This window comes from Sturnus vulgaris (assembly GCF_052056855.1).
Source record: "Sturnus vulgaris isolate bStuVul1 chromosome 38 unlocalized genomic scaffold, bStuVul1.hap1 SUPER_38_unloc_1, whole genome shotgun sequence".
Taxonomy (NCBI): Eukaryota; Metazoa; Chordata; class Aves; order Passeriformes; family Sturnidae; genus Sturnus; species Sturnus vulgaris.
The window spans coordinates 97,057-110,313 of record NW_028275902.1 but is presented as its reverse complement, the minus strand read 5'-3'; the positions used below and the strand labels follow the sequence as shown (position 1 = coordinate 110,313).

General features: G+C 44.6%; 1 long non-coding RNA gene across 1 annotated transcript; it reads left to right on the top strand.

Moving 5' to 3' along the window:
• Positions 1–962: 962 nt before the first annotated feature.
• On the top strand, positions 963–6,556 carry LOC148219527 (uncharacterized). The gene is made up of 2 exons (XR_015799729.1): positions 963–3,951; positions 5,392–6,556. It is a non-coding gene; the product is annotated as an uncharacterized LOC148219527 (long non-coding RNA).
• Positions 6,557–13,257: the final 6,701 nt, after the last annotated feature.

Sequence of the window (13,257 nt, the reverse complement as noted above, 5' to 3'; positions counted from 1 at the left end):
TTTTTTCCCTATTTTTTGGAAGGAAAATTCCCAAATTTTTGGGGCAATTCCCACGTTTATCCCTACTAGCGAGCCACGCCCCTTCATCTACATAGCCCCGCCCCCTAATTATAATACGGGTGTCAATCATCCGCCATTTTCTCCGCCCTTTCCCGCCAAACCCACGCCCGCTCCCCCTCATGGCTAAGCCCCGCCTTCCGCCCCTCTCAACCAATCAAAGCGCACACTTCGGGAGCATCAGCCAATCAGCGTTTGTCACTGGGGGGAGGCTCACCCAATCAGCGTCCTCCTCGCGTAGGGGGGCGTGGCTTTGCTGCCGTGAGGGGGGGGGAGGGGGGCGGCCGCCATGTTAGAGGCAGCTCAGGGCGAGCGGGCAGGGGGACGTATGGAGGCTATAGGGGGTTCTATAGGGGCGATTTGGGGGGTCTGGAGGGTTGCAAATGGTCTGGGGCTTCTAAAAAGGGTCCGGATGGGATTTAGGGGGGATTTGAGGGGGGTATAGATAACGGGGCGGGTGCGCGTGTGGTTTTTGGGGGTGTAGGGCGGTATAGGGGGGAGGTATAGGGAGGGGTATAGGGGATATTTGGGGGGGGCTCAAAGGGTTTTTGGGACGTAATGGAGGGGTGTAGGGACGGGTTCAAGGGAGGTTGGGGGGGTTTTGTGGGATTTATGGGATCTATAGGGGAGGTTTTGGGGGGGATATTGGGAATATCCGGAGTGGTTTCTGGGGATATCCGGAACCTATGGATTTTTTAGGGGGCGGGGGGGGGGGGGGTTGGACTTATAGGGGATCTATAGGGGATTTATGGCATCTATAAGGGGGGGAATTTGGGGAAAATCCGGAGTGGTTTCTGGGGATATCCGAAACCTATGGGGGCTATAGGGGATTTGGGGGGGGGGGGGGAGGGGGAGGATTTGGGCCCTATATGGGACCTGACGCTATGGGGGGGGGTCCTGGGGTCTATAGGGGACTTTGGGGGGTGTCTTGATCTTGGGGGGGGTGGTTTGGGAATCTATAGGGGACATTTTTGGAGGGTCTGGGGAGGGCCAGAGGGGTCTATAGGGGATTTGGGGGGGGGGGTATAGAACCCTATATGGGCTCTTTTGGGAGGGGGGTTTGGGGGGACCTATGGGATCTATAGGGGAGTGTGGGGGGGGGTTGTGGAATCTATAGGGGATTTGGGGACTCTATAGGGGGGGTTCTGATGACTTTGGGGGGGGTTCAGAAGGGCCCTATACGGGACCTATGGGGGGGTCTGGGGGGGTTCAGGGGACATTGGGGCCCTATAGGGGCTCTATAGGTGCTGCCTCGGGGGGGGGGTCCTTGTGGCTTCTTTGGGGGGGGTGGGTCTGTGGGATTCTATAGGGGATTCTGTGGGGGATCTGTGGAGATTCCATGGGGATCTATAGGGGATCTGTTGGGTTCCATGGGGGATCCATAGGGGATTCCATGGTGATCTATAGGGGATCTATTGGGTTCCATGGGGGATCCATAGGGGATTCCATGGTGGATCTATGGGGATCTGTAGGGGATTCCATGGGGGATCCATAGGGGATATATGGGGATCCATAGGGGATTCTATGGGGGATCCATAGGGAATTCCATGGGGTTCTGTGGATTCCATGGGGGGATCAATGGGGATTCCATAGGGGATGTATGGGGATCTGTGGGGGTTCTATAGGGGATCAATAAGGGATTCCGTGGGAGAATCCATAGGGGATCTATGGGGATTCCATGGGAGAATCCATAGGGGATCTATGGGGATTCCATAGGGGATCTATGGGGGATTCCATAGGGGATTCCATGGGGGGATCCATGGATTCTGTGGGATTCCATAGGGCATCTATGGGGGATTCCCATAGGGGATCAATAAGGGATTCCGTGGGAGAATCCATAGGGGATCTATGGGAATTCCATGGGGGGGATCCATGGGATTCGCATGGGGGATTCCATAGGGGAGCTATAGGGGATCAACAAGGGATTCCGTGGGAGAATCCATAGGGGATCTATAGGGGATCAACAAGGGATTCCATGGGAGAATCCATAGGGGATCCATATATGACCCATGGGTGGGTGGGGGGTCACCCCCAGCTGATCCCATAGGGGATCCCTATGGGATCCATAGGCCCTGTTCCCCCAGCGGGGGGGCGCTGTCCCGTGCGTCACCCCCAGGGGGGGCCGAGGCCACAGCAAGGCCGGGGTCACCTACGGCCGGGGAACCTATAGAGCCCCGGCACACGCCGGCCCCTACACATCCTATAGGGGATGGGAACCTATAGATCCCATAGGGGAACCTATAGAGCCCCCGGCACACGCCGGCCCCTACACATCCTATAGGGGATGGGAACCTATAGATCCCATAGGGGAACCTATAGAGCCCCGGCACACGCCGGCCCCTACACATCCTATAGGGGATGGGAACCTATAGATCCTATAGGGGAACCTATAGAGCCCCGCACACGCCGGCCCCTACACATCCTATAGGGGATGGGAACCTATAGATCCCATAGGGGAACCTATAGAGCCCCGGCACACGCCGGCCCCTACACATCCTATAGGGGATGGGAACCTATAGATCCTATAGGGAACCTATAGAGCCCCGGCACACCGCCGGCCCTACACATCCTATAGGGGATGGGAACCTATAGAAACATCCTATAGGGGAACCTATAGAGCCCCGGCACACGCCGGCCCCTACACATCCTATAGGGGATGGGAACCCTATAGATCCCATAGGGGAACCCTAAATATCCTATAGGGGATGGGAACCTATAGATCCTATAGGGGAACCTATAGAGCCCCGGCACACGCCGGCCCCTACACATCCTATAGAGGATGGGAACCCTAAACATCCTATAGGGGATGGGAACCTATAGATCCCATAGGGGAACCTATAGAGCCCCGGCACACGCCGGCCCCTACACATCCTATAGGGGATGGGAACCTATAGAAACATCCTATAGGGGATGGGAGCCCTATAGAAACATCCTATAGGGGATGGGACCCCTATAGAAACATCCTGTAGGGGATGGGAACCTATAGATCCCATAGGGGAACCCTAAATATCCTATAGGGGATAGGAACCCTATAGAAACATCCTATAGGGGATGGGAACCTATAGATCCCATAGGGGAACCTATAGAGCCCCGGCACACGCCGGCCCCTACACATCCTATAGGGGATGGGAACCCTATAGATCCCATAGGGGAACCCTAAATATCCTATAGGGGATGGGAACCCTATAGAAACATCCTATAGGGGATGGGAACCCTATAGATCCCATAGGGGAACCTATAGAGCCCCGGCACACACCGGCCCCTACATATCCTATAGGGGATGGGAACCTCTAAACATCCTATAGGGGATGAGAACCCTATAGATCCCATAGGGGAACCCTAAATATCCTATAGGGGATCCCTAAACATCCTATAGGAAAACCCTAAACATCCTATAGGGGATGGGAACCCTATAGATCCCATAGGGGAACCCTAAATATCCTATAGGGGAACCTTAAATGTCCTATAGGGGATCTGTAGGTCCTGTAGGGGATCTAGAGATCCTATGGGGGATCCCTAAACATCCTATAGGGGAACCCTAAATATCTTCTAGGGAATCCCAAATCCATATAAGGGATCCCAAATCCCCTATGGAAAATCCCAAATCTGTAGAAAATCCCAAAGCCCTTACAGGAAAATTCTAAATTCCCCTATAGAAAATCCCAAATTTCCCCTATGGAAAATCCCAAATTACCTATAGGAAAATCCTAAATTCTCCTATAGAAATTCCCCTATGGAAAATCCCAAATTTCCCTATGGAAAATCCCAAATTCCCCTATAGAAAATCCTAAATTCCCCTATAGAAAATTCTAAATTCCCCTATAGAAAATCCCAAATTCCCCTATAGAAAATCCCAAATTTCCCATGGGACGAAGGCCCCGGATCAAAGGCCAGGTAAGGAGGGAAAATCTTGGAATTTTTGGGGGGAAAAATTTGGGAATTTTGGGGAATAAAATCCTGGAATTTTGGGGGAAAAAATTTGGGATTTGGGGGAAAAAAAAAAGAATTTTTGGGGGTAAAATCCTGGAATTTGGGGGAAAAAATTTGGGGATTTTGGGGAAAAAATTCTCGAATTTTGACCAAAAATCCCTTGGAATTTTGGGGGTAAAATCCTGGAATTTTGGGGAAAAAATTTTGGGATTTGGGGGAAAAAAATCTGAAATTTTTGGGGGGAAAAATCCTGGGATTTTGGGGGAAAAAATTTGGGATTTGGGGGAAAAACCTTGGAATTTGGGGGAAAAAAAATCAAATTTTGGGGGTAAAATCGTGGAATTTGGGTGAAAAAATCTGGAATTTTGGGGGGACAATTCTGGAATTTTGGGGGAAATTCTCCCTGGAGCCCCAAAATTCTTCAAATTTTGGGATTTTTTAAAAAAATTGAATTTTAAAATTTAATTTTTTTTTTTTTTTTTTTAATTCCTCCCACAAAGGCGTGGGGGTCTCTGGTGGCCTCCCCACGTAAGAACCGGAGGTAGAAAAAAAAAAAAGGAAAAATTAAAAAATTTCCCAAAAAAATTTTGGGGGAATTTTAGAAAATTCCCAGGGGAAAAACCCCGGGAATGGATCCTGACAAATGGAATTTTGGGGGGAAAAATGGGAATTTTTGGGGGAAAAAATGGGAATTTTTTGGGGAAAAAATTAATTTGGGGGGAAAAAATGGGAATTTTGGGGGGAAAAAATGGGAATTTTTGGGGGAAAAAAGGGAATTTTTTGGGGGGAAAATGGGAATTTGGGGGGAAAAAAATGGGAATTTTGGGAATTGGGAGGATTTTTGGGATGAAAATTTGGGAATTTTGGGGGATTTGAAGGAATTCTGGGATTTTTGGGGTGAAAATTTGGAATTTTGGGGATTTTTGGGATGAAAATTTGGGAAATTTTGGGGATTTGAGGGAATTTGGGGATTTTTTGGTGATAAAAAATTGGGATTTTTGGGATGAAAATTTGGAATTTTTGGGATGAAAATTTGGGAATTTTTGGGGGATTTGAGGGAATTTTGGGATGAAAATTCGGGAATTTTGGGGGGGGGAATTTGGGGAATTCTTGGGATGAAAAATTGGGATTTTTTTGGGATGAAAATTCGGAATTTTTGGGATGAAAATTGGGAATTTTTGGGATGAAAATTCGGGATTTTTTTGGAATTTTTGGGATAAAAATTCGGGATTTTTGGGATAAAAATTCGGAATTTTTGGGATAAAAATTCGGGATTTTTTTGGGGGTTATTTCTGGGAATTTTGGGTTCATGGCAATTCCTGGGATTTTTTTTTTGGGGGGGGGGGAGGAATTTGGGAGAATTTTGGGATTTTTCATTTTTCCCCTCCCCCCCCTCTCCTGCAGCTCGAGGCCAACGAGGGACAAAAAATCCGGAGCCAAAAATGGGAAAATTCGGGAATTTTGGGGGAAAATTTTTTAATTTTCGAACTTTTTTTGTGGTTTTTTTTTAATTTTAATTTTTCTGGGATTTTTTTTTGAGATTTTAAAGATTTTTTGGGGATTTTTTGGCTTTTTTAATTTTTTCATTTTTGCTTTTTTTAAGCTTTTTTCTGATTTTTTTTTTTTTTTTTTAATTTTGATTTTTTTGGGGCTTTTTTCAGCTTTTTTTGGCCTTTTTTTTCTTTTTATTTTGGTTTTTTTTTTTTAGCTTTTCATGGCATTTTTTAATTTTTATTTTGATTTTTTGGGCTTTTTTTTTTCCTTTTTATTTTATTTTTTTTAGCTTATTTTGTCTTTTTTTTCCTTTTTATTTCGCTTTTTTTGACCTTTTTTTGCTTTTTTTTCCCTTTTTTTGGCTTTTTTTAGCTTTTTAAAAATTTTATTTTGCTTTTCTTCCACCTTTTTTTAACTTTTTCTGCCTTTTTTTTCTTTTTATTTTGCTTTTTTGGGGTTTTTTTTGCTTTTTCTGGCTTTTAAAAAAATTTTTATTTTGGTTTTTTGGGGGCTTTTTTTTTTCCTTTTTATTTTCCTTTTTTTGAGATTTTTTTTCGTTTTTATTTTCTTTTTTTCGCTTTTTTTCCTTTTTATTTTCCTTTTTTTGACCTTTTTTTTTTTCCTTTTTATTTTCCTTATTTTCGCTTTTTTTTCCTTTTTATTTTCCTTTTTTGACTTTTTTTTTCCTTTTTATTTTCCTTTTTTTGACCCTTTTTTTTTCCTTTTTATTTTCCTTTTTTTCGCTTTTTTTTCCTTTTTATTTTCCCTTTTTTGACCTTTTTTTTTTCCTTTTTATTTTCCTTTTTTTGTTATTTTTTTAAACCTTTTTTAGCTTTTTTTCCTTTTTATTTTGATTTTCTTTTACCTTTTTTTGCCCTTTTTTGCCTTTTTTATTTTTCCTTTTTTCCCATTTTTTTTCCTTTTTTTTTTTTTGCTTTTTTTCCCTTTTTTTGAAGCTTTCCCAAATTTTTTTTTTTCCTTTTCCAGCCACAATTTCCCATCCTGAATTTAAACAAAAATCCCTCATTTCTCTCCTTTCATTAAATTTTAATAAAGGTTCGAATTAAAATTAAAATTAATGAGTTTCTTTATTGAACTGGGAATACTGGGGGATACTGGGAGCTCCTTCCCGGGGTGGATTGGGAATTTTTTCCCCAAAAAAATTCCCATTTTTCCCCAAAAAAATCCACATTTTTCCCCCCAAAATTCCCATTTTTTCACCAAAAAATTCCCATTTTTCCCCCCAAAAATTCCCCTTTTTTCCCCAAAAAATTCCCATTATTTTCCCTCTATAACTCCCAGATTTTCCCCCCAAAATTTCCAATTTTTTTCCCCAGTAATTCCCATTTTTCCCAAAAAAATTCCCATTATTTTCCCCACAAAAATTCCCTTTTTCCCCCCCAAAAATTCCCTTTTTCCACCCCAAAATTCCCAGAATTTCACCCCAAAAAATTCCTTTTCTTCCCCCCAAAATTCCCAGGTTTTTTTCCCCCCAATAATTCCCATTTTCCCCCAAAAAATTCCATTTTTCCCTCCAAAAATCCCCATTTTTCCCCCAAAAATCCCCATTTTTCCCCCCAAAAATTCCCTTTTTTTTCCCCTATAACTCCCAGATTTTCCTAAAAAAAATTCCCGGATTTCCCCACAAAAAAAATTCCCGATTTTCCTCACCCGTCCCAATTTTTTAATTTATTTATTTTAATTATTTTTTTTTCGGAATGACGCAAAATTCGGGGATTCCCCAAGTGCCCGACAAGGTGGGCGTGGCCTCCCAGCCTAAACCACGCCCCCTTTCCATCTCCACCAATCAGAGCCCTCGGTGGGCGTGGCTTCCCCCTCCCTTTTGAACCTCGAGGCCGCGGGTTCGAATCCCGCCTTTTCCTGAGGGGGGGCGGCACCGTCCCAAAAATTCCTAATTTTTTCTAAAAAAATCCCAATTTTTTCCTCAAAAATTCCCCCTTTTCTCCCCCAAAATCCCTTCCCTAAAACTTCCTTCTTTTCTCCCAAAAAAATTCCCAATTTTTTGTCCCAAAATTCCTCCTTTTTCCCCCCCAAAATTCCCGATTTCCCCCTGGAAAACTCCAAGATTTTCACTCCAAAATTTCTCACTTTTCCCCTTCAAAACTCCCTCTTTTCTCCCGCCAAAATTCCCGTTTCCCCCCCCAAAAAATTCCCCTTTTTTCCCCCCAAAGTTCCCCTTCTTTTCCCCAAAATTCCCTTTTTTCCCCCCTAAAATCCCCTATTTTCCCCTCTGTATTCCCAGTTTCCCCATCCAAAATTCCCTCTTTCCCGCCCTAAAAATTCCCTCTTTTTCCCCAAAAAATTCCCATCTTTTCCCCAAAAAATTCCCGGGTTTTCCCCACAAAAATTCCCAAATTTTCCCCCGCCCGTCGCGACTTTTTTTTTTCTTTCCCAATTTAATGACGTAAAACTCCCGCCCGTGACTCAGGACGTGGGCGTGGCTTCCTCGCCAAAACCACGCCCCCTTCCCCTTTCCACCAATCCCATCCCTCCGTGGGCGTGGCTTAGCGCTCCCTTTATAACCCGGAGGCCGCGGGTTCGAATCCCGCCGTTTCCTGTCGCCATGTCCATGGTGGCCGCTGTCGCCGCTACTGCCACGTGTCCCGGGCGATGTTGGGGACATCCCGAGGGTGTCCCCAAAGGGGTGGCACCGTCCCCACCTCGTCACTTCACCTTCGAACCTCCCCCGGCGCCCCGCGGCCCCTCCAGGCCTCGGCGACCTCGGCATCGCCGCGTTCTTTATCCGCCCGCTGTGAGTATGGAGGGGATTTTTGGGGTTTTTTTTGGGGGGGGGTTTACCCTGAATTTGAAGTTTTTGGGGTCGTTCATGTCCCTAAAAGTCCTCTAAAGTCTCCGCTTAACCCCCTTGAACTCGCCCTGAACTTATAAAACTCGCCCCAAACTTCGAAAACTCTCCCCAAACTTCGAAAATTCACCCCAGACTTCCAAAATTCTCCCCAAATTCGCCCCGATCCCCTTGAAAATGGCCCTGAACCCCCTAAAATTTGCCCTGAACCTCCCTAAACTTCCCCGAAATCGCCCGAAACTTCCCCAAATTCGACCTCAACTTCCTAAACACGCCCTAAACTTGCCCAGATTTGTCCTGAACCCCCCCTAAACTCGCCCTAAACTTCCCAAAAATCTGTCCTAAACCCCTCTAAACTCGCCCCAAATTCTCCAATCTCGTCCTAAACTTCCCGAACTCGCCCTAAACCCCCCCCAAACTCGTCCTAAACTTCCCCAAATTCGCCCTAAATCCCCCGAACTCGCTAGAAACTTCCCCAAACTCACCTCAAATCCCCCCAGACCCCCCTGTGCACCCCTCCAAAATCCTCTTAACCCCCCAAACCCTCTCTAGACCCCCCTAAACCCATCCCAAATCCCAAATTCCTGGAATTCCCCGCCGGGAATCCCAAACTGGCCTCATTTCCCGGAGGTGTAGGGGGGGGGGACTGAGTCACTTCCACCCCCTCGGCTCTGACTCAGCCCTTCCTGGGGAGGATTTGGGGCCCTCCCAGCTCAGTTATTTGCTCCAGGCTGGGATTTATTTGCTCCCCGAAAGAAGGAATTTTATCCAGGAGTTGGAATTATTTACCCCAAAAATAGGAATTATTTGCCCCAGGGGGAGTTAATTCCCCAACTCCCTTTGTGAAGCTAAGGAGGGTCTGCCAGGGTCATCCCTTGGATGGGTTCCCTAACCCAAATAGGGGAATATTTACCCCAAAAAGGGTCTTTTTATCCCCAAAAATTGATTTCTTTCCCCCAAAACAGAGGGAATTTTATTCCAGACTGAGAATTATTTACCCCAAAATAGGAATGATTTGCCCCAGGTAGGGTTAATTCCCCAACTCCCTTTGTGAAGCTAAGCAGGATCCACCAGGGTCACCCCTTGGATGGGTTCCCCAACCTGACCTAAAAGGGGCTTTTTTCCCCTAAAAAGGGATTTTTTTTCCCCAAAATTGAGGAATTTTTTTTGCCCAAGGATGGGAATTATTTACCCCCAAATGGGATTTATTTGCCCCAAAATATTAATTATTTGCCCCAGGTAGGGTTAATTCCCCCAACCTTTTTTTTGAAGCTAAGCAGGATCCACCAGGGTTCACCCCTTGGATGGGTTCCCTAATCCAATAGGGGAATATTTACCCCAAAAAGAGTCTTTTTATCCCCAAAAATGGATTTATTTCCCAAAAACAAACGGAATTTTATCCCAGAGTGAGAATTATTTGCCTTAAAATAGGAAGTATTTTCTCCAGGGGGAGTTAATTCCCCCAGCCCTTTTTGTGAAGCTAAGCAGGATCCACCAGGGTCACGCCTTGGATGGGTTCCCTAACCCAACTAGGGGAATATTTACCCCAAAAAGAGTCTTTTTATCCCCAAAAATGGATTTATTTCCCCAAAAACAGAGGGAATTTTATCCCAGACTGAGAATTATTTACCCCAAAATAGGAATTATTTGCCCCAGGTAGGGTTAATTCCCCCAACCTTTTTTTTGAAGCTAAGCAGGATCCACCAGGGTCACCCCTTGGATGGGTTCCCTAACCTGACCAAAAAGGGGCTTTTTTCCCCTAAAAAGGGATTTTTTTTCCCCCAAATTTGAGAAAATTTTTTTGCTCTAGGATGGGAATTATTTACCCCCAAATGGGATTTATTTGCCCCAAAAGGAAAATTATTTGCCCAGGTAGGGTTAATTCCCCCAACCTTTTTTTTGAAGCTAAGCAGGATCCACCCGGGTCACCCCTTGGATGGGTTCCCCACCCCACCTATCACCCCTATCGAATCCCACCTCGGAACACTTTTCCCACCAGGAATTCTGGGTAATCCTTGACCCCTCCCCCCCTCTTTTTTTTTTAATTAATTTTTAAAATTTTCTTTTTTTTTCCCCCTCCCCTCCAGGTTCGTCGCCCCCTCCCCTCAGAAGGACCCAGCGCCGCCAAACGTCTCCTGCTCCTCCTTTTGGCCGTGGTGGGAACCCAAATCTACAACGCGCCCGGCGACGACGGCGCCACCCTTTTGGGGACAAATTTGGGGACGAGGACGAGCACGGGGACCCCCCCGATTCCGGGGGAGACCCAAATTCCCGCCGGCGTCGCCAACGGAACCGCGGCGGCCGCACCCATGGGTGCCTCCTGTCCTTCTCTGTGGGTGTCACCCCCTTTGTCACCACCTGGGGGCGCCAGGACGCACTGAGGGACCTCCCCACCCCCCCCACACACACCCCGCTCCTGGATTAATTAATGGGGTCGTTAATTAAGGTGGACGAGCTGAATGAAGACGCCAATGTTGGACCATCCCAGTTTGGCACTGGGAGGACTGGGAAGGGGCGGAGCCATGGATTGAGGGGGTTTTTCCAATTAATTAGCTGGTTAATTACCCTCTAATTAGCTGGTTAATTACCTCCTAATTAATGACCAGCTCATTAATTAACCCCCATTTGTGGTGGGAACAAAGCTGAGGTTGAACCATCCCAGTTTGGCACTGGAGCACTGGGAAGGGGCGGAGCCATGGATTGAAGAATTCACTAATTAATTAGCTGGTTAATTACCCTCTAATTAACTGGTTAATTACCTCCTAATTAATGGCCAGCTCATTAATTAGCCTCCCAAGGTTGACTGGTTGAAAGTGGGACCAGTCCCAGTTGGGAACTGGGAGCACTGGTCAGGATGGGCCTCGTTAACGAGGGTTAATTAACGAGGTTTAATTAATGAGGTCACCTCTACCTCAGCTTCAGCGCCGGTGGGTGCTGAATTTCTTAATTATTTAATAATTATTTATTGCTATTTATTTATTTATTTATTTATTTGCTATTTATTAGCGTTTCTCTTGTAATATTTATTGGTTAATTATTATTTGTCGGTTAATTATTTATTAATTACCTCTGGGCCATCCGTTGCGATTCAGTTGAACGCGTATTTAATATTTGAATTAATTAAATTCATCAGTTCAATTAATTAATCGGTGTGGTGTCTTAATTTTCGGGGGGGGGGGAGGGAAATGATGGAAAAATTCCAATTTTTGGGGAATTTTATCCCTAAATTCTGAGGGGAAAATGATGGAAAAATCCCAATTTTTGGGGGAATTTTATCCCTAATTTTTATTTTTTTTTAAATTTTTTTTTAAATAAAGAAAATCCCCAATTTTTTTTTTTTTTTTTTTTTGGCATTTTCAGCCCGAGTCGGATTTTTATTGAACCGACACAGAAAATACAAAGTCACAAAAAGTAACAAATTAAAAAAAAAAAAAATAAAAATCCCATTATTTCCTAAAAAAAAAAATTAATAAAAAAAAAAGTTTAAAAAAAACCCCCTCGAGTCCGCTCCCATTTTTTGGGAAAAAAAAACTTGGAAAATCCAAAATAAAATCCAATTTTTCCTCCCAAACTCACATTTCCTGGCATTCACGACCCAAATTTGGGATTTTTTTTTTTTTTTCCCCAAATTCTGATTTTTTTTTTTCCCCCCCCCAAATTTTAATTTTTTCCCCAAGTTTTGAGGATTTTTTTTTCCCCAAATTTTTTAATTTTTTTTTTTCTCCCAAATTCCAAAGCTTTTCTCAAATATTTAAAGGTTTTTTTTTTTTCCCAAAACTTGAGGTTTTTTTCATGGAATTTTGAGGGTTTTTTCCCCAAATTTCTGATTTTTTTTTTCCTAAAATTTTGGGGTTTTTTTCCCAAATTTTTTTTGTTTCTTTCCCCCCCCAAATTTCTGGTGTTTTTTCCCAGTTTTGGGAGTTTTTTCCCAAATTTTTGGGGTTGACCAATTCCAGTTGGGCACTGGGAGCACTGGGAATGCTGGGAACCATGGAATGCTGGGAATTCTTCACCTCCCCGCTTAATTAATGAATTAATCCATCCCTAATTAATTAGAGATTGTTAATTAGTAACCAGAATTCAATGGGAGTCAATGGAGGCCAAACCCAAGGTTGAGTTTTAGCCTTGGCCAATCCCAGTTGGGCACTGGGAGCACTGGGAATGCTGGGAACTCTCTGGGAACCATGGAATGATGGGAATTCTTCATCTCCACTTAATTAATTAATGAATCCATCCCTAATTAATTAGAGATCGTTAATTAGCAACCAGAATTCAATGGGAGCCAATGGAGACCAAGCCAAGGTTGGGTTTTGGGGTCAACCAATCCCAGTTGGGCACTGGGAGCACTGGGAGCACTGGGAACCATGGAATGATGGGAATTCTTCACCTCCCCACTTAATTAATGAATGAATCCATCCCTAATTAATTAGAGATTGTTAATTAGTAACCAGAATTCAATGGGAGTCAATGGAGGCCAAACCCAAGGTTGGGTTTTGGGTTTGGCCAATCCCAGTTGGGCACTGGGAGCACTGGGAACCATGGAATGCTGGGAATTCTTCACCTCCCCACTTAATTAATTAATAAATCCATCCCTAATTAATTAGAGAACCTTAATTAGTAACCAGAATTCAATGGGAGCCAATGGAGACCAAACCCAAGGTTGAGTTTTAGCCTTGGCCAATCCCAGTTGGGCACTGGGAGCACTGGGAATGCTGGGAACTCTCTGGGAACCATGGAATGATGGGAATTGTTCACCTCCCCACTTAATTAATTAATAAATCCATCTCTAATTAATTAGAGATCGTTAATTAGCCACAAAATTGAATGGGACCAATCCAAGGTTGGGTTTTGGGATTGGCCAATCCCAGTTGGGCACTGGGAGCACTGGGAACCATGGAATGATGGGAATTCTTCACCTCCCCACTTAATTAATGAATGAATCCATCCCA